Raw genomic sequence first — 15,418 nt, forward strand, 5'->3', positions numbered from 1 at the left:
GGAAGGTTCATGTTATACTCATCTTTGTATCCCCAAAGTCCGGCATAGTAGCTTACATATGTGTAAGATTTGCCAAATATGCTTCTTCAGTTCAAGAGAATTCTGTGTGTGTACACACACACATATACACAAATAAAGTGGGCACTTAGAACTTGGGAAGATACTGCTCCTGGCTTTGGACTCAAAATAATTCAAGGGGTTAAAGTGGCAACTAAATGCATCACTTGAATATTCATATAGTCCAGACAACCATTGATAAATGACCCTTGTTTCTGTGAGTGGGTTTAATTGAAATTAAAATATTTTACAAATAATTATGCTGGAAATAAACATAAAATATTTAGGCACAGTGGCATAGGGCTTTGATGAGTAAAATACAGAACAATAAATTGGCCTGAGAAATATAGCTGATATATCAGAAAAAAATTAATTTATAGGTTAGATTGGAGAACAAAGGCAAGAGTGGAGTTAATTCATGTTTAAAAATATGTCAAATGATGAGAGAATAGCATTGAAACATGTATATTACCATATGTGAAATAGATGACCAGTCCAGGTTCGATGCATGAGACAGGGCGCTCAGGGCCAGTGCACTGGGATGACCCTGAGAGATGGGATGGGAGGGAGGTGGGAGGATGTTCAGAATGGGGGACACATGTACAGCCATGGCTTATCCATGTCAATGTATGGCAAAAAAACACTACAACATTGTAAAGTAATTAGTCTCCAATTAAAATAAGTTAATTAATTTAGAAAAACACACAGGAAACTATATTCAATGTCTTATAATAACCTACAGTGAAAAAGAATCTGAAAAAGAATATCTAGATCTATCTATCAATCACATATCTGTATTTATAAAACTGAATCACTTTGTGATACACCTGAAATATTGTAAATCAACTCTACTTCAATAAAAAAACAAAGAATGATTAAAACGAACAAACAAAAAAATGTCAAATGATAGTGTCTCTCCATGTAGAACCAATGTATCTATCTGAAAATCAATCAAGATAGCCATAAAATCAAGATTCTTATCCAAATATTACTAGGTACTGCACTTTATGTTAATATATAATGACAAATATAATTGTAAATTACCTAACTATTTTACATAATTTTATCAAGTGTTTTTAAGCATGAATAATTGTCCAAGAATATAATGATTTGAGGATAAATAAATTCAAAGATGAAGAAGAGATCAAATAACTTGCAATCATTTTTTTATGTTCACTGAAACAGAGGTACTGTCACTTTCAACAGACAAGGACAACACAAGATATTTTTTCCAAAGATAATATTATGTTCTGAATTTCCACAGTCTGACAAATCCTCTTTTTGGTAGGGATTAAAGTTCTTATTCTCTACTTATATTACCTCTCTGTATTATTTCCCAACAGAATCCTCCAAGGTAAGGCCCAAATTCAAATTATAGAACACACCAAACTAGGAAATAATAAATAAATTTTATGTTCATGATAATTTCACAGAATACATTTCCTCAGTAGTAAGCACCTCTGAATTTTCTCCTAAAATTGTCCCTCCATAGATGATCATTGTTCATCATGATTTCAAAGCACTTTAAAAATTATAATAAAAGTTAATTCCTGGGTTCAAGCAAAGGGAAAATTCATAGTTTTCCATATTCTCACCTATCTATTCTGTAACTTGGGTGCCTCTTCCTGGTTTGTTTAGCTTATTATTAGTCCACTTAGCTCACCTCTTGGTTGCCTACTCACCCCGTTCTTCAATACATGTTTCTTTGTTTTTCACCCAGCTTCTCTTGTTGCCAACTAATATATCATCTTCCATCTGTTTAAATTTCTATGTTCTTTCTGGCACATCTCCGCCTCCAGATTCCCTCCCAGCCACCTACCTTGCTGCCCTTCCATCTGCTAGCATGACTAGTGTCTTATTAACCTGTTCCCAACCTAAACTGTTTCCAAATTTCTACTAAATTTCATCAAAAGTTTATCTCTTAAAGGATTTTGTGATGGCAATAATTATTTATAATCATACAATCTTGGAGCAGAAAGGGAAATTAAAAGCCAAAACATTCAACATGCATTTAACATTTTAATTCTTCTACCTGGTAAATTCATTTACTCTTCTCAGCTTCTTTCAATGATAATGTTTTGAAGGAATAGTGCACACTAATGAAAGATATCACCAATGTCTTTTCATATATATTCTTCTGCACACTGCTTCTGTATGGCTCAATTCTTCTTAGTTTTGTGGTTAAGTGCATTTGTCATTACTCCAAAGATCTGCACTCACTGATTACAAACAACCTTTTCTTAAAGACCACATTCTCAAGACAGTTCAATTCAATATTTAGGCTTAATGTAGCAGAAATGTTTTTGTTTAGGATGAGATATAGCTGCCTACTGAATGTCAAAGATGTCATGTAAACAACACTTGCATTGGATAATTACAGTTTCAGAAATTGATATTTAAGGAGCATAAGGTGGCATTTCCCTATGGTATTGATTTAGTTGCTTGATGTGTGTGTGTGTGTGTGTGTGCACTCAGTCCCTTCAGTCACGTCCAATTCTTTGCAACCCTGGGCAATATAGCCTGCTAGACTTCTCATCTATGGGATTCTCCAGGAAAGATGATTCGAGTGAGTTGTCATGACCTCCTCCAGGGGAATCTTCTTGAACCAGAGAACAAATGCCCATCTCCTGTATTTAGTGCACTGCAGGTGAATTCTTTACCCACTGAGACACTTGTAGTTATTTTCATATAGCAGATATAACATACTACAAGTTACACATACCTGAGAAAAGAAAAGAAATGAAAGGCAAAGGAGAAAGGGAAAGATATACCCAACTGAATGCAGAGATTCAAATAACAAGGACAGATCAAAAAAGCTTTCTTAAGTGAACAATGCAAAGAAATAGAGAAAAATATAGAATAGGAAAAACTAGAGATTTCTTCAAGAAAATTAGAGATACCATTAGGGAACATGTCATACAAGTTCAGTTCAGTTCAGTTGCTCACTCGTGTCTGACTCTTTGCAACCCCATGAATTGCAGCATGCCAGGCTTCCCTATCCATCACCAACTCCCAGAGTCCACCCAAACCCATGTCCATTCTGTTGGTGATGCCATCCAACCATCTCATCCTCTGTGGACCCTGTCTCCTCCTGCCCTCAATCTTTCCCAGCATCAGGGTCTTTTCAAATGAGTCAGCTTTCCGCATCAGGTGGCCAAAGTATTGGAGTTTCAGCTTCAACATCAGTCCCTCCAATGAACACCCAGGATTGATCTTTAGGATGGACTGGTTGGATCTCCTTGGAGTCCAAGGGACTCTCAAGAGTCTTCTTCAACACCAGAGTTCAAAATCGTCAATTCTTTGGCACTCAGCTTTCTTTATAGTCCAACTCTCACATCCATACATGACCACTGGAAAAACCACAGCAAAAACAAGAGTGGGAGCTGACTGTGGCTCAGATCATGAACTGATCTTCCTTATTGCCAAATTCAGAATTAAATTGAAGAAAGTGTGGAAAACCACTAGACCCTCCGCACATGACCTAAATCAAATCCCTTATGACTATACAGTGGAAGTGAGAAATAGATTTAAGGGACTAGATCTGATAGAGTGCCTGATGAACTATGGATGGAGGTTCGAGACATTGTACAGGAGACAGGGAGCAAGACCATCCCCATGGAAAAGAAATGCAAAAAGGCAAAATGGTTGTCTGAGGAGGCCTTACAAATAGCTGTGAAAAGAAGGGAAGCAAAACGCAAAGGAGAAAAGGAAAGATATTCCCATTTGAATGCAGAGTTCCAAAGAATAACAAGGAGAGATAAGAATGCCTTCCTCATTGATCAATGAAAAGAAATAGAGGAAAACAACAGAATGGGAGAGACTAGTGATCTCTTCAAGAAAAATTAGAGATACCAAGGGAACATTTCATGCAAAGATGAGCTCAATAAAGGACAGAAATGGTATGGACCTAACAGAAGCAGAAGATATTAAGAAGAGGTGGCAAGAATACACAGAAGAACTGCACAAAAAAGATCTTCATGACCCAGATAATCATGAAGGTGTGGTCACTCACACTCACCTAGACCTGGACATCCTGGAATGTGAAGTCAGGTGGGCCTTAGGAAGCATCACTACAAACAAAGCTAGTGGGGGTGATGGAATTCCAGTTGAGCTATTTCAAATCCTGAAAGATGATGCTGTGAAAGTGCTCCACTCAACATATCAGTAAATTTGGAAAACTCAGCAGTGGCCACAGGACTGGAAAAGGTCAGTTTTCATTCCAATCTCAAAGAAAGGCAGTGTCAAAGAATGTTCAAACTAATACACAATTGCATTCATCTCACAGGCTAGTAAAGTAATGCTCAAAATTCTCCAAGCCAGGCTTCAGCAATACGTGAACCATGAACTTCCAGATGTTCAAGATGGTTTTAGAAAAGGCATAGGAACCAGAGATCAAATTTTCATGCAAAGATGGGTACAATAATGGACAGAAACAGTAAGGATCTAACAGAAGTAGAAGATAAGAAGAGGTGGAAAGCGTACACAGAAGAACTATACAAAAAAAAGTTTTAATGACTTAGATAACCTTGATGGTATGGACACACACCTAGAGTCAGACATTTTGGAGTGTGAAGTCAAGTGGGCCTCAGGAAACATTACTATGAACAAAGCTAGTGGAGGTGATGGAATTCCAGCTGAGCTATTGCAAATCCTGAAAGATGATGCTGTGAAGTGCTGCACTCACTATGCATGCCAGCAAATTTGGAAACCTCAGCAGTGGCCACAGGACTGGAAAAGGTCAGTTTTCATTCCAATCCCAAAGAAAGACAATGCCAAAGGATGTTCAAATAACTGCAAGTGTGCTTGTTTCACATGCTAGCAAGGTAATTCTCAAAATTCTTCAAGCTAGGTTTCAACAGCATGTGAACTGAGAATTTCCAGATGTACAAGCTAGATTTAGAAAAGGCAAGGAGCCAGAAATCAAATTGGCAACATTTGTTTGATCATAGAAAAAGCATAAGAATCTGAGAAAAAAACATCTGATTCATTGACTTCATTAAAACCTTTGACTGTGTGGATCATGACAAACTGTGGAAAATTCTTAAAGAGATGGGAATACCAGATCATCTTATCTGCCTCCCGAGAAACCAGTCTACAGGTCAGAAGCAACAGTTAGACCCAGATATGGAACAATGAACTGGTTCCAAATTGGGAAAGGAGTACGTCAAGGCTGTATATTTTCACCCTACTTATTTATCTTTTCTGCAGAATACATCATGCGAAATGCCAGGCTGGATGAATCACAAGCTGGAATCAAGATTGCTGGGAGAAGTATAAGCAATCTCAGATATGCAGGTGATACCACCACCCTAATGTCAGAAGAGGAGCCTCTTGATGAAGGTGAGAAGGAGCGTGAAAAAGCTGACTTAAAACTCCATATTCAAAAAATGAAGATCATGGCATCCAGTCCCTTCACTTCATGGCAAATAGATGGGGAAAAAATAGAAACAGTAGCAGATCTTATTTTCTTGGTTTCCAAAATCCCTATGGATGGTGACTGCAGCTATGAAATTTGAAGATGCTTGCTCCCTGGAAGAGAAGCTATGACAAATCTAGACAGCATATTAAAAAGCAGTTAAATCACTTTGCCAACAAAGGTCCATTAAGTCAAAGCGATGGTTTTTCTAGTAGTCATGTACAGATGTGAGAGTTGAACCATGAAGAAGGCCGAGTGCTGAAGAATTGATGCTTTCAAACTGTAAAGTGTGAGAAGACTCTTGAGAGTTTCTTGGACAGCAAGGAACTCAAACCAGTCAATCCTAAAGAAAATCAACCCTGAATAGTCACTGGAAGGACGGATGCTGTAGCTGAAGCTCCAATACCTTGACCATCTGATGTGAAGAGCCCAACTCTTTGGAAAAGATCCTCATGCTTGAAAACATTGAAGGCAGGAGGAGAAGAGGATGAGATGGTTGAATGACCTCACTGACTCAGTGGACATGAGTTTTAGCAAATTCCAGGAGACAGTGAAGGACAGGGAAACCTGGTGTGCTGCAATTCACAGGGTCACAGAGTTGGACACTATTTAGTGACTGAACAGCAACAAGTTAAAGCAGACTCAGGAAAATATTTAAAGCTTTAGATCTGTACACCTTGTTATGAGACTAAAAACTAATTGTTTACTTACATTTCTAGAATAATATCCTTCATTTTCTAACCACATCTCAGAAGAGAATTGAGCTTGTACTTACAGGAAGTTCACTGAGAAATTTCCCTTAAATTAAATAATATTGTAATGGAGCAGGACGTACAAGGTCTTTCAGGACAGGCACTTCCACATATCCTCTGCTTTAGCTCCTCTCTGGAGTACACTTAGATTACAGTATCTGATGCACATTTCCTGAGTTGTTTTATGGATGTGAAACCCCTCTCTGTCCCCATTAAATAGAAGATGTTAACTACTTGATGACCATGGGCACATAACCCCCATGCCTACTGGAGCCTGAGGATTGATAATGTCAACTCCTGTAATTAATACCTCACTATTAGCAAACCAGAGAATTGTGCATGAGTTGATCACATCCCTATAATCCCCCTCCCTCCCCTGGCTTTTAAAAATGCTTTGTTACTCACTTGCTGCCTTCAAAATGGTGGAAGGGCAGCCTCCAGAAGCTGAGAACAGCCTTCAGCTGACAGCTAGCAAAGAAAAGGGGACCTTAAGTCTAGAACTGGAACAGAATTCTGCCAACATCTTGCATGAACTTGGAAGTAGATTCACCTCAGTCTCCAGAAAGGAATTTGTCCAGCCAACACGTTGGTTTAAGCCTTATGATACTCAAGCAGAGAATCAGGTGAGCCAACTGTGCCTGGACTTACAACTACAGAACTATGAGATAATATATTTGTGATATTTGAAAAAAAAAATGTTTTGTTGAATCTTTCAGGGAGTTCTAGATTTGGGGGAACATAAACCACCTGTTTCCTTGCATGGCCCTGCAATAAACCTTTCTCTGCTCCAAACACCAGCATTTTGGTTTGTTTGGTTTCACTGTGCACTGGGTACACAAACTTGCTCTAACAATATAGCATTTTAATAAAAAGATAATGATTTGAGAAAGACTTGACTGATTTATTTTATACACTAGGAGTACAATACTTCTATAGATATGTCAATTAACATTAAAGATGTTCAGTTTTTCAAGTTTGTTTTTATATATTTTATTATTACCTAGGTATGGTAAAGCCAACAGATCTGGTGATGACAGTCATTGAAAAAAATAGCTTTTACACTTACAAATCCCAAGAAGGCAGCATATGCCTGGGGACATACAGGGAATTGTGGGAATAATGAGGGTTTGGTCAGAAGGCATGGGAGAAGGGCAAGAGTGGGCATGAGCCTTTACATTATTATGCTTTTCTCAGTAAGGATGCAAGATAAAAGTGGATTTGGGATTGGCCAGTTTGAATTATTTCAGGGAGCCCTGGGGCATTGTGGGCTTCCCTTGTGGCTCAGCTAGCAAAGAGTCTGCCTGCAATGTGGGAGACCTGGGTTCAATCCCTGGGTTGTGAAGATCCCCTGGGGAGGGGAAAGGCTACCCACTCCAGTATTGTGGCCTGGAGAATTCCATGGACTGTATAGTCCATGGGGTTGCAAAGAGTTGGACACAACTGAGCAACTTTCACTTTCACTGGAGCATTGTGGCTGTAGTTAGTGGTCTGGTACTTCTCCCTGGAGCAGTTAAGAAAGAACAAGTGGCTAGATGTGAGAACTCTAATAAAGAAGGTGGTTGAGGCAGGGCTTTGGAATGATGGGTTTGTACTTGAAAAGGGAATGTGAGGGCCAGTGGCTTACTAACTCCCATTATTGGCTCACTTTGGGAGGCACAGTCCCTCCAGGGTCAGCATGGCAAAGCATCAGAATACAGAAAAAAATGTACGGCTAAAGTAATATTCAATTCAGGATTAGCAACCACTAATAAGAAAAGTTGAGAATTCATCTGATTCAGAGGTTATAAATATCTCTTTTTTTTTCCATTTATTTTTATTAGTTGGAGGCTAATTACTTTACATCATTGCAGTGGTTTTTGTCATACATTGAAATGAATTAGCCATGGATATAAATATCTTTAGCTTTGAATACCTCCAATATGATTAAACAATGTCTGTGAGTGTCCTGCCCAATGGCTGTTAGGTCTAGGTCTAAACATTTTATTCTGCAGGTTAAAGTCTTAATAACTGGCTCCCACCTTGTTTATTCTCAGTTCCACCTATCCAATTCCTCTATTTCAGTCCTGACACAAGAATATATAGTATTAATGTTCATTTCCACATGTTTATGGATATTATTCTCTTGGACTCCATTTAAAAATTCTGAGCCTTGTTCTTCCTTTCTCTTGTGACACTGAAACATTTAACAAAATATTTTTGGGCTGGTGGTATGCTCTAATTTTTTCCTTGCGTTTGAATTAATTTGTTTTACTGAAAGCATAACCCTTCATCTTTTTCTGCATATAAAGTGAGTGTTGAGCAAAAGCACACAAGAAGACCTTAATAAATACTTCTTCATTGCACTGAGTTGTCTTGTAAGGTTAAAAGTGATTAAGAAACAATAAATAACGAGGTAAATGGGTAAAATGTTTATTTATAATCAGAGGAAATAAATTGGTGAAACATGTGAAGCTATGTTAAAATGACACAACCATTGGAGTCAGCTCCTAAAAGCATATATAAAAGGAAAGTGCTTCATAAGCTATAATTTCCTAGGGAAAATATTTTAAGGAGAAACTAATTTTATCATTTTCTCCAGTGGAAGAGAAAATAATATGAAATCTCTTGGTATCATTTTTTGTTATAAATTTATATTTGAAAAAATTTCTGTATATTAAAAGTTATTAATACCTCTCTAGGTATTAAAGAAACCTACAGAGGATTACCTTGCCATGTAAGTATTAACTCAGATTTAATCAGTTTGTATGTCTGTTTTAGGCTTGGAAAATGGGCCTATCATCTCTCACCTTTCACTCTTCCATAAAGGATTCATAACTTTTCTACAATCTTAGTCAATACTGAATATAGTATAGATAGATGGATACAGTTTTCTTCTTAGACTTATTATGATGTACATGTTAACATTCCTTATTAATATACGTATTTATTCCCTACAACAAAATTGTCTGCTTATCATTTTTAAATATTCTTCTCAACTGATTTCTTAGACTACTAAATCACCTTTAAAGTCCCTTTTTTAAGCTAAATTACAAAATCTTATATTAGTGAACCATATTTCAGAAATCTTATAAATTTATTTTTAGAGGTATTAATAATACATATCAATTATGAATTAAATTTATTTTTTCAAAAAGCTTACATTTGATGTTAGACATTCCATTTTCTCTCTTTTCTTTTTATTATATCCATTTTATATCTTCAGTTTCCTTTCCAGTTGAATTTAATATGATTATACTTGGCCATGGCAATCATTATCTAAATTCATTTATGGTATTTTACCTCATATGTTGTGGTTGATTTTCAAATATTCTCATTAATCTCTTGCTAGTTTCTCCTACTTGACATCCTATAAAAATTAATTGCAGCTAATGTGGAAATTGGGAACTGAGCACATCTCATTTTAGATTCCCCTCACATGACCTAGGGAATATTCTTTATGGAAACCATCAGATATTTTCAGTGAGACTGAATAATGGCTTGAGTTGAGACTAGAACAATGACAAAGAGGCTTAGATAAGTACAAGTGAAGAACTACATGGACCCCTTTGTCTATACAATTGTCCCACATTGGCTCATTAATTTTACTGCGATGGTCTTGTCACCCAGCATGGAGTCTTTTCTACTGTCACTTCAACTAGCTCCAACAAGTAGCATTGCCATTATATTCTTCACTCGGAGTTTAGTATGTCAATGCAATAAATACATTATTAAGTACATTTATTGTTACAAATACATTAAGTTTCTGTCCCCTCCATTCTTTCTCATTTTCTTTCAGATTCCATTTTACTAGCTTTTGGGGGACCTCACCCAGAACTGACTACCATGACTCAGCAGTGGGAGACACCTCTCAGTCCTTTCTTTCCCTCTCTAAGGAAAAGTTTCATTCCATGTGCGAGGGTACTTATGTACCTACACTAGATGAGCTTGGACGATTTAAACACATTGTACAGTCCTGGGAAGCCAGTGCCACACACCACCTCCAGACAGTTGACGGGAAAGCCAAGTAACAAAGTAACACTGTAGCAAAATTGAAATGCACTGTGAAATGCTTGAAGGGTATCTTTCCTGTGCTCTTACTATCTGTGCTCTATATTTCCTTTTTATTTTTAATAAATAATCCCTATCTCACCAAAAATATTTGGCCTTATCTATCACTGATTTTTTTTAAATTTAAGGTTTTATTAATTTCTTTATTTTTTTGCCACGCCATGTGGCATGTGGGATCTTAGTTCCCCAACCAAGGATGGAACCCATGCCGCCTGCAGTGAAAGTTTGGAGTCCTAACCACTGCACCACCAGGGAAGTCCCTATCACTGGTTCTTGATAGATTATTTAGCAAACACATTTTTGAAAACTTAACATTAATTAACATACTTGAGTAGATAATGTTATATTATCTACCTTATATGACATACATGTTATATGGCATATATTATGTTTCATAAATTATATATTGTATGTACATATGTGTGCATATATGCATTTGTGTATACATATATATATATACATACTAATAGTATAAATGTTAGTGAAAAGCATCTTTTAAAAATGTACATATCTAGAGTTTCTTACTGTATATTTGTTAATGATATTTTCCTACCCCAAAGAAAGGTTTAAAAATGTATTTCATAGTGCACATAACTTGAATTTTTATTCATTATTTTCATGGTATTTAAGCAAGCAGATTTAATTCACAAAGACTGGCAAATAATAGCAGAATACAGAGCTATGTTTTTCAGTTTTACAGAGTTTTTGGAAATTTTATTTGGCTTTTATATAATGAGTTCTGCAATCCTATAAGCTTAATTTTTTAAAGACCAAGAAAGAAATATAACTTTTTTTTTTGTTATGGAGGGGGAGCATACATTTTGAAATCTGTCATCTATATATTCTTTTTGGAGTAGGGCATTCTGGACAAGAGGGGAAAAAAAAGAATACCACACGTAGAAGTCAGACTATTTTGTTTCTGACAACAAGGTCTTCCTTCAAGGACAAGCTATTCCAAATTATTTTAATTCCATCTGTTCCATTTGTATGCAACACAGTACCTCAAGTGCTTTCCTCTGCTTCTGGGGAAAGGAGTGAGCATTTTTGGTGTTTATCAACATTTTTTACCATAATTTGAAAATACTGACATTAAGGAAACAATAAGAGCCAAAGGAATACCACAGCCCTGCTAAAACTTCTCCACGGAAGGTAATTTTTATTGATTCCACTCACACTCTGGGTGCCGCCCCTCCCCAATTTGCAGGTTTCAGTCTATCTGAGACACACACATATGAGCTCTGGTACAGTCTTGAAAAGCTTTTGCGTGCAAAAAAATAAAATATCCTGCTGCACAAATACTGTCAAAAATATAGAATAAAATCAGCCTTCAATTAACATAACAATTGAGAATCCCGACACTGCATCGCAATATTGAGGTGTAAGTCAGTCCTACTAACACTGCATCATCCTTATCCGAATTCAGCACATTTTCGCTTGCAATTTTCTAACCTAGAGGAAAACGTTGGACTTACCTCATATGTTGAATTATCTGTCGTTCTGAGTATAGTATTTATTGCAAACTGTCCATTTGAATGAATGCGGTGACAGTTACACCACAGTACGCTTCTCTCCTGCTGCAGAAAGCAAGTTAAAAGGACTTCAAGCTGTGACCTCAGAGGCAGGCACAGCCGCTCCCATCCTTCAGCCAACCTTCTGGGGAGAGCAGGTTAGACGACAGTAAAGCTGGCTCGCTACATAGCAATACTTTCAAATAAAGCATTCTGTGCTGGGAGCTGGGGGATTTACATCCAAATTCAGCTGGCTAGAGTCAATGCTGCTTCTATGCTTGAAAATATTAAGCATTTCACTGCAGTCACTTAATGCAAGAAACTATCTGAGGCGACTTCACAAACCCTGTCATTCTGTTCAGAGACTAAAGAATGAGCACCGCATGCATAATTCATGCATTAAAACCTTCAATGCACTTCCTGTAGTCCCTGTTCTATCCAGTAATGGGCTATTGATCACCTCATCGCTAAGACAATTGGAGCTCCGCGATTGGTTTATTTCCGCAAATAAAATTACAACCTAAATCACAGGCAGAAACCTCCAACCCTGCAGCATCCACTGGGGTAAAACACTCACATAGCCGGAATGGTATTTGCATATTGCAGAATGTTTGAACTGGACTCTTCCGAGGAAATGCTATAACATCTGTTTACTTTTATTCAAAACACATCATTTCTGCAGATTTAGGCTGAACATTTTATATTAGAAGTGAGATATATAGAGTTGATTTTTTCCTATGATTTCTGGAAAATCAACAGGGCTAAACTGAAAATTAAGAAAAAAGAACAATGATGAATTGCTATAAATCATACTCTAGGAGATTTCCATATGGGCTCATTTGAATAACATTTCTTAGAAGATTTTAAGTTAAAAATAATTAATTTTTATTTCAATAATATGGAAGAGGATTCCTTTTAAAAAAATCATCATAGTGAGTACATCATTGTTCATCACCACTGACTATTTTGGATCCTGAGCACCTGTACACTGCGTGTGTCAGTAGTTCTGAGAGCCCTTTTTCTCAGAATTTAAGCTCCTAAGAACATGCCATGATTTCTACTAGTTTTTTCATTGCCTCAAAAAACAAGTAAGCTTTAAAACTAATTATGCTTTTTATTATGCTAATATTCATCAAGAGAAAACACAGGTAGCATTTTGAAATATCACAGTAGTATTTGGAAAAATTACCATAATGAGAGATCCATGTAAAATGAAATGGCAAATGCATTTAATGTACAAGGAATGTTTGTCTAAGTCCCAAAGTATCTTCATTGTAAAAACTAATTAAACTTTATTCACCAAAGAGGACAGATGTTATTAAGATTATTTAGAAGCCTAATGCCATGCCTTCCCAAAGCCTTTTCATACATATATACATATATATACTATATACATTTTATATTTTGTATATACACAGGTACCACATACACAAAAAGGCAATATTTCTGTCTCATCACACCTTGCCATTTGTAAGACCAGAGCAAAACCTTCAAATTCATGCTCAGGACTGGAGTAGAGAATAACTCTTAGAGTATAATCAAGGTTTCCCATCTAAAGATTATACTACAGAGAGCAACTCACTCTTGAAGGAAGCATGATAATGGTGATTTTCAGGCAATAAACCAGTTAAAATTTATACCAGCCTGAGAGGGCAGTAGGAGCCCTGAAGGCAACAGCAATCGAGTTTAGGGATGGTCAGGGAGATCGTTTTTCCTTCCAAGTGCAATAAGAGCATAACCTTTGCTAGGCCAGTGAAAAAATAGGTACATTCCACTGATAAAGATTATGCTAAAATATTCTAAATGTGTCTGAGAAATTAACTCTCCAATTACTATATACGTTATATCTTCCATACTCCTCATTGTTCTGTTGTATCCAACTCAGATTCTATTTGTGCATTTAAAAATACATATTGCTTCTAACATAAAAAAATTCAAGTAAACTACAAGTAGACTTTATTTTATAATATTTAATTGAGTAATATTGTTTATTCTTTATACAAAAGATCTCTAACACTTAAAAGTTTTAGAAGTTATAGCTAAGGATAAATTTCCTGCCAATGACAGGGACAGAATAAAGGGAAAAAGTAGGTAATTAAATAGTTAATAAATACCTAATCCTACTAGGGAGTTGTAAGCTATATATATATATACATATATGTATTGATTCAGCAATATATATATATACATACACACAATATATATATATATATATACACATGCATATATATATATAAGCAATATGTATATATATATATATATATATATGTATATATGAGACCTCTGTAAGTTAATGATTACTTAAGAAAGCATGTTTGCTTAACTACAAAACAAGAAGGCTTGCTTAGCAGTGAAGCCATGAGACAGAAGCATGAGACATGCCTCCAAACAATAAACCAACGGTGGCATGATATCCATATCCTGCCCAGTGAGGTCAGTAAGTTAATGATCCTAGGACATGCTCTCTACAAACATAAAAAAACAGTAATTTGTGGACCTAACTTGACCATGTAGGGACAAGGAAACTCCCCTGCTCAAGCTGAAGAAGGAGCTGATGATGGAAGCATGATGTTTACTCAAGAAAGATAAAGAAGTTCTTCTTCCCCACGTCATTTTCCTTTGATTATAAAACTGTAGCCCAGTAAGTTATCAAGGCATGGCACCCTCTTGCCTGCCCAGTTGTAAACATCAGAAGTATCCTATTCTAATAAATCACTTCTTATCTTTCACTGTGCCTCTTACTGAATCTTTTCTGCCCTGAGACATGAAGAACTGTGGTACCAGAGTTCTTCAGAGACCCCAAAATGACACCAAATGGTTTCACCAAGAGTTTTATCAGTTTAATCATCTAGAAGCAATTTTGTATGAAGATAATGTCCAATTTAAAACTAATAGAAAATCACAAACATTGAAATTTAGCTTATCATCTATAAGGATATAGTGTACAAGCATTTAGGAGATATAAATTGCTCACAAAACAAAAAATCATTACAAATATAAACATTGTAAATTTAAATTCTCTGAATTGACATGATTCACTAGTGTATAACCAGGTGGATAGGAAAAGCATTAGCTTTGTCCTTCTCTCCTTCTGCAGTGAGTGAGAGGAGAGTCAATATTTTTCTCGCATACAAATTTCCAAGACCCAGATCTAAAATGATGATGACAACTTTGGACCTACTTGGTGAATTTTCAGATTCAACTGTTTTAAATGTGGGGAGAGAACACACACACACAAACACCTCATCAACCTAGAGTAGACCAAGATTAGACTCAGCAGAGAAACGTATGGCCTAAGAAAAGCTATGAGATGGTAAGTCCCTAGGAAATCAGGGTAGGGGAAACCTTGAGGGGAAACCCATGAGTAAAAACAACCAATTGTACTCCCAGATAAGAAAAAGCCCAAGAAAGTAACAAGAACCTATTTCCATTTTCCAGAAGTCTGACTATGCCTAAGAAACACACTTAACCTATCTTTTCAAGTGTATGGAAAACAGAGAGGTGTCTCTTTTAGATGAATTTGATCTCTTTGCAGATCTAGAGGCTTTCCAATATGTTGAATTTATAATACATATAAAATATGGAGCAAACTCTGTAATGTATAATAGGCTCAATAAATTGAATCAAAAGTTATGAAT

At 36.3% G+C, this 15,418-nt stretch overlaps 1 protein-coding gene across 3 annotated transcripts in view; it reads right to left on the bottom strand.

Moving 5' to 3' along the window:
* Positions 1-15,418, bottom strand: part of CNTN1 (contactin 1) — a 389,716-nt gene that overhangs the window by 232,565 nt on the left and 141,733 nt on the right. The window contains exon 2 of one of the 3 annotated variants that reach the window (XM_070454567.1): positions 11,745-11,846. The exons of the other annotated variants lie outside the window; for them this stretch is intronic. The gene's annotated coding sequence lies outside the window, so the exon portion shown is untranslated. The remainder of the gene's footprint in view (positions 1-11,744; positions 11,847-15,418) is intronic. 3 annotated transcript variants of the gene reach the window in all.

The sequence above is a fragment of the Odocoileus virginianus genome, chromosome 24 (assembly GCF_023699985.2).
Source record: "Odocoileus virginianus isolate 20LAN1187 ecotype Illinois chromosome 24, Ovbor_1.2, whole genome shotgun sequence".
Taxonomy (NCBI): domain Eukaryota; kingdom Metazoa; phylum Chordata; class Mammalia; order Artiodactyla; family Cervidae; genus Odocoileus; species Odocoileus virginianus.